This window comes from Sarcophilus harrisii, chromosome 2 (genome assembly GCF_902635505.1).
Source record: "Sarcophilus harrisii chromosome 2, mSarHar1.11, whole genome shotgun sequence".
Lineage (NCBI taxonomy): Eukaryota > Metazoa > Chordata > Mammalia > Dasyuromorphia > Dasyuridae > Sarcophilus > Sarcophilus harrisii.
The window spans coordinates 159,781,898-159,798,479 of record NC_045427.1 but is presented as its reverse complement, the minus strand read 5'-3'; positions in this window follow the sequence as shown (position 1 = coordinate 159,798,479).

Below are 16,582 nucleotides of genomic sequence, written 5' to 3'. Positions count from 1 at the left end.
CTGATAGCCTGCATGGCTACCAAGAATTTGAGATCTTTTTCACCCCCATCATTGACACCTTTTCTACAGGACTATGTAGTAATCACATTTATCCTCTATTACCAGCCCTTTCTCCTCTTTTTTCTTTGTCTTTATCTTTTAAAAGTTTAAGTTTCCAAGTGAGTTCCCTATGCATCCACATTGATCTCTTTAGATAACTCCTTCCTCCCTCCCCCTCTTTACTCAAAGTATTTCCCTTTGTGTCCTCAGAATTTCATTTTTAAGTTTCCCATTTCTCCTAGCTTGGCATCTCTTAGAATTTTAGTCCATTAGATCATACCTAGCTTTTCTCTGAACTTTGTTTTTCAAAAATCTAGGATAGTTGTCAAACTATATCTTTCTGTTTCCTTATCCTTTTTAATTCAAGTAATTAGTTCTCCATCAGTGAGAAGCAGACCTAGTACAGAATTCCTCCTTATTGGTTCCTCCTCCTTTTGAAAAGTAAATATCTTATTAAAGCAACTAAGAAAATATCTACTCTGCTTTTGGTGAAAATAGTTTCACTTTGTTTTTGGACAATTGAAATCTCCCATTACTAATGTATTATACCTCTGTGCTGGATTTGTGATCTGTTTCTCTAATTTCTTTGTATTATTCAATGACAAAAAAATTACACTGGTTTTTTTTTTTTTTTTTTTTTTTTTTTTCTGTATTGACCAGGAATAACTTCTTATAGTTTGTGGCACATAGCTAAACCTTAATAAAATGTGACACAGGGTTACATTCCTGGGATGGAGGACAGCCAATGCAAAGGCAGAGGTGGTAAATGAAAGGCCAAGTTTCAAAGAACCAGGTAGGTTGGGTTGGCTGTAATGTAGAGTGTGTAAATGGGGGATATTGTGAAACATGTCTGTGAGGGTAAGATAGAGCCAGATTGTAGGAATTTTAAATGTCAAGATATTTTTATCCATGAGGTAATTGGGAGCTACTGAAGATTCTTAAAAACATAAATGGGATACCACAACAGGAAATTAGTTATATGTTGGCACAAAATAGCAAACAACAACAGAGATTATTTGCTTAAGAATAACCAAATCCCCTAAAAAGGAGATATTTCTTTTAATGGTTAACCTTTCCATCCACAATAAGTCTAGAGTCATAAAAAAGCAAGTAATAACAATAATGATAATGACAGCATTTATATAATACTTACTATGTGCCAGCCACTCTACTAAACACTTTATAAATCACTCATTTGATCCTTACAACAATCCTGGAAAAAGGAGGGGTAATATCATTATTTCTATTTTACCAGGAAATTGAGGTGTTGAAGTGGGAAAGGGGCCCCAAAGTTTGGGGGTCATAGAGGTTGAGAGGTGTCTCAAAAGCATTTGCCAGTTTAAACCCATCTCTTTAGCCAAGGGGTTTATTGTAAATTGTAACCTATTATAAGTGGACTGAATTCTAGGAGGATTCAGCAGAGAAATAGAAGCAAAAAGACCCACCCATCCAGATTTCTATCACTGTCATGTTAATTCTGCAGCTCAGCAGTGGTCTCCAGAATTTGGTTATCACTGAGGAGATTATCACTATTGTCTCCGGAGTTTGGTCTGTGGGACTATCCCGAGGCCAGAAGCTATTTGATAGTCAGTAATGAATTGAGGAGTGGTCTATTCAGAATCAGACAGATAGTTGTTCTTAGACTGAAAGTATGCAAAGTCCTTGGAGCAGACTCCAAAGCCAGAAGATTTAGGATTACTGATTTATTGTAAGAATAGAAACCCTCCACTCCCCCCCCCCCCACAAAATCAGGGGAACCATAAAAATCATATTACATCAGAGGAATGCAAAAGTTAAATAACTACTAATTATCTTAAGTTGGATTTGAACTCAGATTTTCCTAACACCAGCCTCACTGCTCTTATCTATGAACCCCCTAGCCAAAGAAAAACGGTTAGTTCTCTGTGGGTTACAGTAGAGCCAAGGAATATGGAACTGGAAGAGATCTTATAGAAGATGTGCACCTTAGAGAAAAGATAGCACTTGGGTAATGGAAGGGGAAGAATTTGCAGGAGGAAAAGAATTGAATACATACAACTGATCCATGGCTTTGTGTAGTGGGCAGTGAGTAGATATTTGATGAAACAGAGGAGAGGTTCAGAGAGTTCATTCACCCTGAATAGAAGAAGGCCTCATATATGCTGAAAAATGCTTGGTTACTCTGGCTGTGCAAAGGATCAGATGAGGTCACAGATGGGAAGGAGATTGGAAGGACCCAGTATTCAAGTATACCACATTATTATTATAATCCAGTTATACTCTTTTGCTTCCCTTTAAAATGTTGGAACTGACTTTCAGGAAATAAAATTCTAAGGGATAAATACAGGGTGGTCCTTTCCTTTAGGAAATCAGGACGAGGAGGAATCACGTTGGGAGAAGCAGGTGGAGAAAAGGGAATTTTTCATCAGCAAAGACGAAAAATTGTAAGGTTTATGCTTAATTAGGTCAGATACTCAATTCTCCTCAGAGTCTCCTGCTTGCCTAGAGCTTCTTTTGAAGTCAGTGGAAGCCCTGGGCAAAGGAGAAAAAAGAAACAAGAGAATTGAAATTGAGCCTTCTCTGTATACATTACAAAAAAAAAAAAAAAAAAATCATCCATCAACCCTTTTTTAAAGCTTGAATACTGATAAATTCAACTACCTATACTATCAGTTTAGGAAGAAAGCCTTTAACACAAAGAGAAACCAAGTTCCCCAAAGGGAGAAGAAAGGTTGAATCCCTGTAAACAACTCCATTATCTTGATAATCTCAACAACAACTACTGCTTTGGGAAAGTCTTCAGGATACCATTGAACAGTCAACCCTGATGACTTTAATATTCTCTGTAAAGTGAAAAGAAATACAGTTAAAGATAAGACTATAAATTTAATTCCAGAATATGTAGAATGGTGGAGGTGAGCTTTCCAGTGGGGAGTATTGGTGGGAAGAGCCCCTATCTGGGAGTGAAGAAACTTGGCTTCTCTTTATGGCTCTATCATTAACTCTGACTTTAGGCAAGTTTCTTCAGCAGCTGGATTAAATGTCAAGCTGAGGAATTTATTTTTATCCATGAGGTAGATCAGAGCTACTTAAGATTCTTAAAAACATAAATAGGATATCACAACACAGAACGGCTAGAATTGAGGGCTTTAGAATTCTTAAATTAAGGATGGGAAAAAATGAGCTCCAGAGGAGGGGACTAACAACTCTGGGCACATATCTAGGGCAAAATCCAGATATTCTGAAACTCAATTCATTGCTCTTTCGATTACAATCATTTTCAAAATTTTAAGATTATTTTTCTCCACTTCTCATTTGACAATGAATATGAGGATTTCATTTTTCTCATCTTTATGTGGGATCTAGACTACACATTCTTAGAGGCCTCTTTCAGCTCTAAATGTCTCTAAGCCTATGAATGTGTGTAGTCAGTGCCTGAGAAGCCCCAGTAGTATAATAGGATATCCTAAGCAAGATCCCATGGTATGTAATGTTGGAGAAACTGAGGCAAGATATAAATTAGAGAGTTTTTAATATTTTACTTGAATTTCTGAGAGTAAGAGATTGTTTGGGGGCAGAGCAGAATCCATTTTGCCCCCAGGGCTGAACTGGACTTTCATCTCAAAGAATTCAGCTTCCGATGTAAGATTCCAATGATTTGTAGGACTCTAGTGATCAGGGGACACAAATGCAAGGGGTAGAGTCCAAACTCTGGTGAGCGGGAATTTCCAGGAAGGGACTATCAATCTGATTCTATCTATAAATTCTGATAAATTGGGAGTGAAGGAGGTAGTCAGTTAGAGACTGAAAGTCTGAGAGATAGAGGTAAAGGATGCCAATTAGGTATCTGAGATAGGACATATGGAGTTTTATGACTCTTTTGGAATGACAGAGTGGCCAGATCTCCACAGCCCTAATTATCTCAGTCTTAATAAACAGGAAAGAGGGGTTGCAACTAAGGGGACTGAGGTAGAACAATTCCAGGAAACTGATACCAATTTAGGGAAATTGAGTCAGAACAATTTAGGGAAACTGAGGCAGGACAACAAAAGAAAACTGTGGCACAACAGATATGGTTGATTGGAGAAGTACCCTTTGCAATTCTGATTTTGTTGTAGCACAACATCCTCCTCTCTGGTTGATAGGTAAGATTATTTAAAACTTTATTAGATAAGCTAATCAGTTTGGGAGATAGATTAAGGTCCTTGAAAGTGATTCAATTTAGTTATACAAAAACTATTATATATCACTGCAAAAGAAGACAGAAATATTACCTTTGGGGATAAGTATCAGTATGAATGTTAGCACCCAGTCTGTTGCTTTTTTCCTTGCAAGAACCACTTCAGTATGATCTAAGATTTACTAAGGACTATTGACCTAGCCTATACTGTTGGATAATCCCTTCCTGAGCTCCCTCAAATCAGGACTATCTTCTGGTTACTAGAGAAAGTGGGACAATTTGCAATCAAAAACTAGGAACATTTCAAGATTAATGAAATTTTTTTTTCCAAAATGGGAGTATATTAGGAAGCTGGCTTTGTCCCCATTCACAAAGTACTGATGAAGGAAGCCTTTTGGATTCTAGTTCATAAAAGGCTTCGTTTGGAAAGACTGTAGTTTGTCTTCCAGGATTTTCTAATATATAATCGACCAGTTTCCTGTTCCTTTCATAAATATGATGTACATGAGTGGAGCGATCTAAATATCTCGCTAGTTCCAGAAGCTTGACAGTGTTTTCACATTGATCTCCCTTATAATAAATCAGACCTTGCAGAACTCCAAACTTCATCTCCAATAAAACTTCTCTGGATGAGAGTGGCTGCTGTTTATGCATTTCTTCAGCCATGAATCTCCTGGATGGCATTCTTGCTGACTGAAATGCCTTGTAGCAGTTAGCTAACAACTTTCACTGTTTTGCCAAATTATTGGCTCAATTATGTTTTGAGAACAGTATCTAAAAGGAGGGAAAGAATGGAAGAACATAGGACTCAGAAATTATAACTAATCATAGTGCTAATAAAAAAAGAATCTATTAGATTTAACATTTTAACACCCTGAGACATTGGAAAAAAGAAGAAAGATGGGCTATTAATAAAAGTTAACATCCTTGCTTTCTCCCTCCCAATACTCATAAAACTTTTGTTAAAATCTCAGATTCTAAGTTTATTTCTAAAGTTCAAAATACTCAGCCTGACTCAGAAAGAGTTCTAGAACTGTGTCCTTTCTTTTTTTGTAACTCTTTAGATCTCAGTCTTCTTCTCTGTAAAAAGAGATGGAGAGTAGCAGGTTTGGAGTCAGCAAGACTGGAGTTCAAATCTAACCTTAGACGCTTGTGATCAAATGAGATAATATTTGTAAAAATCTTAGCACAGTGTTTGGCATATAGTGCTTTCTAAAGGTTTAAAACAAACAACAGGGCTTTTCCAATATAACTTATTCCCATGTCTTTGATATTTTCTGAAAATATTGTACTTTTCTCCCCGCCATGTCTTTGCTCTTTGAACATCTTCAGTTTCCCTTCCCATATACACAAATCTACTGAAATAACTCTACCTAAACACTGAAGGCCATTTTCAAATAATAATTCTTTACAAATCTTTACTGATCCCATTCTGTTGCCCCACTATCTCCAAGACCATACATACATATACCCTTTCAATTGCATCCTAAAATTAAGCACCTAGATAATGCAAGTGGTCAGGTAGTACATTAAATAACAGTTTTGGACTTGGATTCAAAAAGAACTGATCAATTAGATCACACAACAAAATGTTAATCTTTAAATTTCTTTCCTTCCTTCTTTCCTTCCTTCTTTCCTTCCTTTCTTCCTTCCTTCCTCTTTCTTTCTTTCTTTCTTTCTTTCTTTCTTTCTTTCTTTCTTTCTTTCTTTCTTTCTTTCTTTCTTTCTTTCTTTCTTTCACTGAGACAATTGGAGTGACTTGCCCATGGTCACATAGCCAGGAAATAAATATTAAGTGTCAAGGCTAGATTTGAACTCAGATCCTCTTCATTTAAGGCTAGTGTTCTATCTTCTCCACCATCTAGCTGCCCTTTCTTCATCTTTATGTAAAAAGATGAAAAGTTTTTTTTTTTAAACTGAAAATGTTTTTTCTTAAAGTTCCTTTAATATGTTCAATTTTATTTGAATTGGCTTTAAATCAGTGTTTAAGTCTAACTTTCTACCTCCATGTACTGGAACTAATCTAATAGAATGCTCAGGGAGATGGTAAAAAGCTTTCATTCCTATCTAAGTTGGGAAAGAAGGGGGTCACTAGGGCTTTAAAAATTTAAAAAGTAATATTACAACAAAATACAAAAAGGTTGTTTATTAGTTGTCTTTTTTTTTTTAAGGATTACATAATTTACAAGTAATAATACTATAATAGCTTCTCTTTTGAACTCTTTTTTTTTTTTTTTTTTTTGGATTTATATTAAATAGTGTAAAGCAGGGCAGCCTTTATAGCCTCAAATAACTCTCAGTAATAATGCATCATCCAGTATTTGGAATGACTATTAAAAATGTACAAAGTCTTTTAAAACACATTGCAGAAATTAAGACAACTCTAAGATACCACTACACACCTGTCAGATTGGCTAAGATGACAGGAAAAAATAATGATGATTGTTGGAGGGGATGTGGGAAAACTGGGACATTGATTCATTGTTGGTGGAGTTGTGAAAGAATCCAACCATTCTGGAGAGTAGTTTGGAACTATGCTCAAAAACTTATGAAACTGTGCATACCCTTTGATCCAGCAGTGTTACTACTGGGATTATATCCCAAAGAGATTATAAAGAAGGGAAAGGGACCTGTATGTGCACGAATGTTTGTGGCAGCCCTCTTTGTAGTGGCTAGAAACTGGAAACTGAGTGGATGTCCATCAGTTGGAGAATGGCTGAATAAATTGTGGTATATGAATATTATGGAATATTACTGTTCTGTAAAAAATGACCAATAGGATGATTTCAGAAAGGCCTGGAGAGACTTACACGAACTGATGCTGAGTGAAATGAGCAGGACCAGGAGATCATTATATACTTCAACAATACTATATGATGACCAGTTCTGATGGACCAGGCCATCCTCAGCAACGAGATCAACCAAATCATTTCCAATGGAGCAGTAATGAACTGAACCAGCTATGCCCAGAAAAAGAACTCTGGGAGATGACTAAAAACCATTACATTGAATTCCCAATCCCTATATTTATGCACACCTGCATTTTTGATTTCCTTCACAAGCTAATTGTACAATATTTCAGAGTCTGATTCTTTTTGTACAGCAAAATAACGTTTTGGTCATGTATACTTATTGTGTATCTAATTTATATTGTAATATATTTAACATCTACTGGTCATCCTGCCATCTAGGGGAGGGGGTGGGGGGGTAAGAGGTAAAAAATTGGAACAAGAGGTTTGGCAATTGTTAATGCTGTAAAGTTACCCATGCATATATCCTGTAAATAAAAGGCTATTAAATAAAAAAAATAAATAAAATAAAAAAAATAAATAAAAACACATTGCAGAACTCTGAGGGTGTTTACTTCTAACACAATTAAACTGCTCATCACCTTCTTTGTCCTGTATCAATAATGGTACCTACCAAGAATAGATTGAGAAAATATTTGTAAAGTATATCAATACTAGATTTTATTATTATATAAACAGTAATGTATTCCTTTTCTGAGTATCCATCAGACCATATACTTCACTTGTGATGCTTATTTTTGAAGTTTTCTTTACCATACACAAATCTACTGCCATTAGTTGAGAGTACAGTCTTGTTGAGAACACTGAGGAACAATAGGTATTTTGAGTTATATTGGAAAATATTTATGCTTCATCTCAAGAAGACCTGGGTTACTAATTGTGTGACTTTAGACAAATTATTTAACCTCAACCTGTTTCTTCCTCTGTAAAATGTAGATATTAATAACTACAGTACCTATCTCAAATAGCTGTTAGGAAAATCAAATGAAATCTTATTTATAAAACACTTTACAAGCTTTAAATTTTATATAAATACAAACTATTTGTTATTGTTATTATAATTACCATGCTACATTTAAATGGAAGAATAGTGCAGTGTAATGATTAAGGACTACCACAGGCAAAACTGTGAAATAAACAATATATAATATTTTAGTGGCAATCCAATTCCAACTCATCAGTGCATTCTTATACCCTACAGCTGCCTCTTCCTTTCATTAATGTACAGAATATTAAAATCACACTTTAGCATGAATTCATATTCCTAAAATATTTGCATTCAAAACCTGTTATCTAATTGTTTAACAAAAGATTTTGAAGTACTTATGTCTTCGAAAATGGAAGATTTTCTTATTAAAGAATTTTCAAGTCATTGTCCCAAAATAAACGGAAAATCATTTTGGGCATGGTGTGTGTGTGTGTGTGTGTGTGTGTGTGTGTGTGTGTGTTTGTGTGTGTGTATGTGTGAGTGTATGTGAAAAGAAGTTTTGAGTTCAAATCTTTGCCTGCCACATAGTATGTATGTGAATATAGTCAAATTACTTCCCTTCTCTTAGATAGGTAGCATTTCTCTCTATCAGGAATTCTAGAATCTTTTGCGTGAAAATAGTCTTCTCTGTGTTTTTTAAACACAACATTTCTTTCTTTCTCCCCTCTCTATGTCTTTGCTCTCCATTGTCCCACTTGCCTGGAATATACTTTTTCCCTAATCCTACTTTATAGAGTTTCTCTCTTCATTTAAAACACAGCTCAACAGAACCAGAAGAACATTGTATAGAGTAACAGGATTACATGACAATCATCTGTGATGGACTTGGCTTTTCTCAGCAATGTAGTAATTCAAGGCAATTCCAATAGATTCGGGGTGAAAAATGTCAATTGTATCCACAGAGAGCACTATGATCAAAGCATAATATTTTTACCTTTTTGTTTTTTTTATTTTATTTCTCACGTTTTCTTTTTTTCTCTTTTTGGTCTGATTTTTGCATAACATGACAAATATGGAAATGTATTTCAAAGGACTGTACATATTTAATCTAGATCAGATTGCTTCCTGGTCTGGGGAGAGTGTTGGTAAGGGAGAGAGGGAAAATATTTGGAATGCAGTCTTACAAAAATGAATATTGAAAACTATCTTTACATGTATTTGGAAAAAACTAAAATACTATTAAGAACAACAAAAAGAAAAAAAACACAGCTCAAGCACTGTCTTGTACATTAAGCTTTTCCTGATACTCCCAATCCCTCATATTTGACTGCTTTATGTATATTTGATTTATGCTTTGTAAACAAATCTGTTTGTCTTTCTCATAAAAATGTAAGTTCCTTATCAATAAGGATGGTAGCAATCATTGTACTTGTACTTGGCACTTGGATCCCTAGAACTCAGCAGTACCTGGTACATAGTAAGCATTTCTTCATTAATCAATTGATTCATAAAAGAATAATTTGACCCTTCTGACCTCACAGAATTATTATGAAGATCAAATGAGAGGATATATGGAAAGCTTTTATTAAACCATAACATATTAGATAAATGACAGTGATCCACACCAAATTGATCAGCACTTACTCTGCTTATATATAAAGTTCTCCCTAGTAACAACCCAGGACAGGCTTTTCTTGTGCCATCTGTGGTGACAATAAACAACTCTTTATTGAACATTTCCTATGTCTTGGAGTAGATGCTAAGAAAATGATCCTTGCCCTCCCACAATTTATAATCTGATCAGGGTGAAAAGGGCAGGGATTATGTGGACACAGATAACTGATACAAGACAAGATTACGTGGGCTCCATAAATGAGGTGTAAGGTGTTATGGGTGGCTCTCAGAAGAGAGCAGTTTGGGAGGGTCAGGAAAGTTTTGCTGAAAAGTCATTTGAAAATGGCCTTGAAAGATGTTAGGATTATTTTAGCAGATGTGTATATGTAGGGAAATTACTTCAGGCAGATGGAAAAGCAAAGAAACAGAGGCAAAAGAGGACAGAAAATATTCAGGCAATACCAGATAGTTCGGTTGGAATGCCAAGTATATGTAGAAGGTTCCTGGAGCCATATTGTGGAGAGTTTTGAATGCCAGTTTAAGGAATTTAGATTTAATTTGGTAGACAGTGAAATACTTTTGAAAGTTTTTGAGAAGGGAGACTGATATGGTGAGAACTGTATTTTAAGGATATTAAGTCTGGCAGCATGTATAGGATGAATTTCAAGGATAAGAAACTGATGATAGGGAACTAAGCTAGGAAACTATTACAAAGAGATAATGATAGTTTGAACTAAGCAATGGGAACAGAAAGGAGACAAGATGGGTATTAAAAGATGTTGTAGAGAAAAAAATGGACAGGACACTGCAGTAAATTGGATGTGGTTGGGGAGAAAGGAAAAAAAAGCACAAAAATGATTTGAAATTTTCAATACTGGGTGAGGGGGTGTTTAATTAAAAAAAAAAGGAAAGTCAGTAAAAAGAGAGCTAATTTTGTGGGAGAAAATTAATGAGTTTATTTTTAGGCAACTAAGTTTGGGATTGTGGTTAGACATCCAGGCATAGATCAGAGGGTCATAGATTTAGATCTGGAAGGGACTTTAAAGGCTTCTTCTTTCATAGAAGAAGACACTGTCAGTCTCTTGACTTCAAAGCCAATGCTCTTTCCACTATATCATGATGTCTAGGAGGAAATTGGTCTGAAATTCAGGAAAGAAACAAGGGCTAGACATGTAAGCTTGGAAACCATTATATGATACCACAGTTTTATTGATGTGAATGAGTCACAAGGGAAAGAGGAGGACATATCGCTTGACCATAGTGATATATTGGCTCAGAGTAAAGTTGGAGAATCCACACAGCCATGATGAAAGGGCTGAAGCTTTATAATCACAAGTCAAATCAGTCAAAGGCTGATTTCCTGAAATGTCATACCTTTCCTCAACATCTGATATTGATCTCCTGATCTGAATCTCAGTTCTTAACAAACAGCTTCTTGTTTCCATCTTAAACCTTGGGTGTGCAGGTGCTTTCAAAAAGCATTGATGCTCACTATGCTTGGCCAATTGATTGTGTTTGCTTGAATTCTGACTAACTCTGCCCTTCTGTACCTGGAAGTGATTGCCTGTTCCCAAGCCTGATGATTTACTAGTCATGGGCATGAGTCCAAATACATAAGAGACATTAATGTAAAAGTGATAGTTGAAGCTGTGAAAATGGATGAACTTACTGAAAAGAATATAAGGAGAAGAAAAGTGTAGACTAAGAAAAACATTCTGGGAAATGCCTACATTTAGGACATGATAAAAAGGAGAGTTAGCAGGAGAGATGGGGAGCTTAGGGAAAAAAAGAACTAGACATAATAGAGAATATAATAATTTAGAATGTATAATATTTGAATATATTGCCAAACAAGGGAGAAAAAATTTTTTGAGGTTAAAATATTTTTTATTAAAGCTTTTTATTTTCAAATCATATTCATAGATAATTTTTCAACATTGACTCCCTTGCAAAACCTTGTGTTCCAAATTTCCCCTCCCTTCCCCCCCCACTCCCTCCTTTAGATGTCAAGTAATTCAATATATATTAAACATATTCAATTCTTTTATACATATTTCTAAAATTATCATGCTGCACAAGAAAAATCAGATCAGAAAGGGAAAAAATGAAAAAGAAAACAAAATACAAGCAAACAAGAATAAAAAGAGTGCTATGTTGTGATCCACACTCAGTTCTCACAGTCCTCTCTCTTTATGGCTCTCTTCATCACAAGACTATTAGAACTGGCCTTAATCATCTCAAGGTTAAAAAGAGCTACATCCATCAGATTTGATTATCACATAATCTTGTCGCTGTGTACAATGTTTACTTAGCATGAGTTCATGTAAGTCTCTCCAGGCCTCTCTGAAATCATCCTGCTGGTCGTTTTTTATAGAACAATAATATTCCATAGCATTCATGTACCACAATTTATTCAGTCATTCTCCAACTGATGGGCATCTACAGTTTCCAGTTTCTTGCCACTATAAGAAAGGCTGCCACAAACATTTTTGCACATGTGGGTCCCTTTCCCTCCTTTATGATCTCTTTGGGATATAAGCCCAGTAGAGATATTGCTTGAACAAAAGATACATACAGTTTCATAGCTCTTTGAGTATAGTTCCAAATTGCTTTGAGGGAGAAAATTTTAAGAAAGGAGAGTGATCCTAAATGAGGGTTGGAAGCATGAGTTTTTAGTGATACCAGCCAACCAAATATTATAACTTTCTCCAGAAATACTTGACAGCAGGAAAGCAAGAGTGGAAAATCAATTAGTTAACAAGCATTTATGTAGCACATACTACGAGTCAGGGATAGTACTAAGCACTGGAGATATAATGCTAAAAATGAAATAGTACCTGTCTTCATGGAGTTTATGTCTGAAAGAGAGAGAAAATAATAATTATCTAAGACAGTATGAGCAGAAAGTCATGAAGAAAAAAGGTCGAAGCAAAAGAGAATGGATCATTGAAGTGGCTGATTAGCTAACTCTGACTTGATTGTGAAGAATAAAAGGGGTGAATATTCCACTATATTCCATTAGATCTATGATCTTATCGATATAAGAACTCTGTTCACCACTGCAACCGTTAATCACTTACTATGTGTTAGTTACTGTGTTAAGCCCTAGGGAAAAAGAGAAAAGTAAAAACAGTTTCTGTATTCAAAGAACATATGTTCAAATGGGTGAGACAATGTGTAAATAACTATGTACATACAAGATATATACAGAGTAGGTAAAAGATAAACAGAGAGGAAGGGTGCTTAACATTGTGCAGAAGCTAATGGAATATGTAGATTCTCCAAGAATAATCCCTCAATCTGATTACATGAGTGACCCATTTTTAAAACTCCTATCATACATCTTTCTTTCTGTTAGTATTCCAATGTTGAAGTAGGGACTGACCTTTGGAACTAAAAGGAACCTTGGAGTTTATGTAGTCTGACTACCTCATTTTCCACATGTAGAAACCTGGTCTCAGAGGAGTGAAATGTCTTATCTAAGCTCCATCAGAATTAGTAACAAGACTAGGATTTGATCTCAGGCATAATGATTCTCAAACAAGAGTTCCATTCCACTTGTTCTAACTTTAAAATCTGGATTCTATTTAAACCTGAAGTAAATAGCCCTCCACTTCAAGATAATATTGACTGCCTCTGGAGGGGAAAGTGAGGCAGATGACTTTGTATAGACTTCCCTCACTTAAATTCAAATTCATTTGCATGTCATGGCATCCCCACCCTGATGTCATGGTTCTCTTTGAAAACAAAGAACAAGCAACAACAACAACAAACAGAAATATTGACTGCATGCATAATAGTGAACTTTGTGGTCTTGAGATATCACTGTGACTGTATGATTTTTTTATAATTCAATGTTTCAAAAGAAAATGGGAATCCAAGATTTGCCTCAATATATTTTGTATATCTGATACTATAAGGTATGAAATGTCTTTAGAGAGCAGGCAATAAGAATACTTCCTCTCCAGTTAATAAAAAAAAAATAGTATGAAACTGCTGACCATCAGTCATTCAAACCACCCTTTGATTTAGAAACTACAACAGAGTTTTAATCTACTGGCCTATTGTCTATAAGATCAGTGTTACAACGAAATTGGTTCTTTAGAGCTATCCCAACATTTTTTGAATAAGAAAGAAAAAAAGAGGCAGAAAAATTATAAAGAAAAGAATGAAGAAAAAAGATTAAAATTGCATAAGCAAAATGAAGCAAAGAGAAGACAGAAGGAGATATTAATTGCCCTATACTTTGCTTGATTGACTGAGCATATAGGCTTTTCCATGATACAGATTAAGGTAGGGAGGGTAGGTCAATATCCTCTTTGTATCTATGTCAAACATCTCCTGTGACTTTAATTGAAGTTATTATCGAAGCATCAGAAGAGGCCAAATACAAAAGCTTAGTTCAACATGACCTTTCTGAAATCATTATGGATGTGAAGTCAGGGATACACACTACCACGGCCCAAGCTTAGTTACTTATATATAGAACCATTGCATGTTAGCACTCACAGGGAACTCTAGTTTGGAACTTCTAAAAGATAACTCTTCTGTAATTTCTAATGGAAATGACCTGCTCCTGAATTGTTATACTGAACTTCTATTTCTATAAACAAATCTGCATGATAACTGTTTCCATGATTCCAACTACTGTATTCTCCCCTCCTTCATCTTTCAGTTTCCTTTCATGTATTTATTGTCTTCCCATATTTGAATGTAAGTTCCCTGCTGCCTGGGATTATCTGTTTTTGCTTGTATTTGTATACCCTGTGTTTAATATGTATTTGGTACGTACTTAATAAGTTCTTTTTTCCTCCCTCTCTCCCTTTCCTCCCTTCCTCCTTTCCTTCCTTCCTCCCTCCCTCTCTCTCTTCCTTTCTTCCTCCCTTTCTCCCTCCATCCCTCCCTTCCTTCCTTATTTCCTTCCTATTTATAAATTTCTGGGTTCTATCATACACAACCATAGAACATTAGCAAGAGAATTATTACATCATAGAATATAAGTGCTTGAGGTGGACTTCATTGGCAATGGAATTGATTTCAAGAAATGTTTGCTGCTGTCAAGATCCATCCTCATTTTTTTTTTTTTTTTTTTTTTTTTTTTTTTTTTGTCTTGTGAGGAGCACCAAATGTAATGGTGGAAAAAAAAAAAAAACAATGTTTTTCTCCTTTCTCTTTTCACCTTATGGTATACTCTGTTTTGTGTTTCTTTGATTTCCCCCCAATGAATCACAGAATTATGGAATTTTAAAATTGGAGGGGACCACTAGAGTTGGAATGTTGTCCCCAAAACTTCTCTAGGGACTTTAAGAAGATTTATGGTCTATTGCCTTAACCTCTATGTCTTTCAAAAAATTACTTGCCATCTAGGGGGAGGGTTGAGGGAAAGGGAAGGGGAAATTTGGCACACAAGGTTTTGCAAGGGTCAATGTTGAAAAATTATCCATGCATATGTTTTGAAAATAAAAAACTTTTAAAATATTTTGTTACAAAAACCAAAAAAAAATTTAAAACCATTTTTGACAAACCATAAAATGTTCTTGAATCTCTATCATTATAAGGTAATTCCTATGTCCTTATCTTTTTGATCTAGTGACATTTTAGAAAACACACAACTGCTATAACTGATGTGCTGACTCATTAAGTGACTCTAGTAACTAGTCCATATTCCTGCTTTAAAATAAAAGAAATCAAGACCCTTTGGAGAAACTGAATTATCTCTGGAGGAAAACAGGGTAATTAAATGGTTAGCATGATTTGACCCCCATTTCTCTTGCTGATGAAATGCACAACTGCCTTTGATAACTCTTTAAAATCCAGGTCCTTCCTAATAACCACTTTAATCATCAGTGACAAATTACACATTTTGTTTAATAGGAGGAAAAAGCAAGGTTGGCTTCCCTAAACACCAAAGGCCCAAGCCACCAAAGGAATTTATGCAGTCATTCCTAAGCCTTTAAGGCTTGAAACATTTGAACTAAATAACTGTCACCTCCCAAACCAAATTGCATAAAGTGCTGGCTTTGTCTGTTCTGAGTGAGATATCAGCTCCATCCACATATCCCCACTGTTTTTCCTCATGTCTACCTTAAAATCTGTCAGTAAGATTAATTGAGAATGTATTGTGATATTTTATATAATCTTAGGTGATGGTCATATGATGCTTTAATGATTATAAAACTCTTTACATATATTTTAGTGTATTATTACATTATATTATATATGTATATGCATTATAAAACTGTTTATTTACATAAAGAAGACCATAGATTTGAAATTGGAATAGTAGAAGTCATTTAGTCCAAGGCCCACTCCTTTTCAATCAATACACAAGCAATACACATACATGTACTATGTATTCCAGGCCCCATGCTAAGTCCTGGACTTATGTATAAAACAAAACCAAATTACAAAAAGTTCATTCTAATAGGAGACACAAGTAAATATATAAATATATTATGACTTGAATAAATATAAATATAAGGAAAATAGATTGTGAGGAAGGGAAATGATAATTGGGAGATCAGTAAAGCCTTCATAATGAAAATAGCTAACAATTATATAGTGCTTACTATATGCTAGGCTCTGTGCTGAGTGCTTTGCAATTATCTTATTTGATTCACATGACAACCTTAGGAGGGTAATATCATTACATTTTACATTTTGGGAAATTTTACAGGTTTTTTTTTTTTGTTTGTTTTACATTTTATACTTTATAGACTGGGAGACTGAGGCAAGAAGAGGGTAAATTGCTTGACTAGTATCTCATAAGCTAATACATATTTGAGGACAATTTTGAACTTAGGGCTTCCTGACTCTAGACCTGGTCTCTTATTTACTGTGCTCCCTATCTTCTCTTTATGTTAAATAAGATGCATCAGATGCATCTTAAAAGAAGAGAGGAATTCTGTGAGGTAAAACTAAGAAGGGAGTGCCTTTTGCTCATATTGAGCAGCCAATGCAAAGGCATGGCCATGGGAGATCAAGGGTCATGCTTAAGGATTAGCAAGGAGGCCAGTTTGGCCAGCCCCTGAC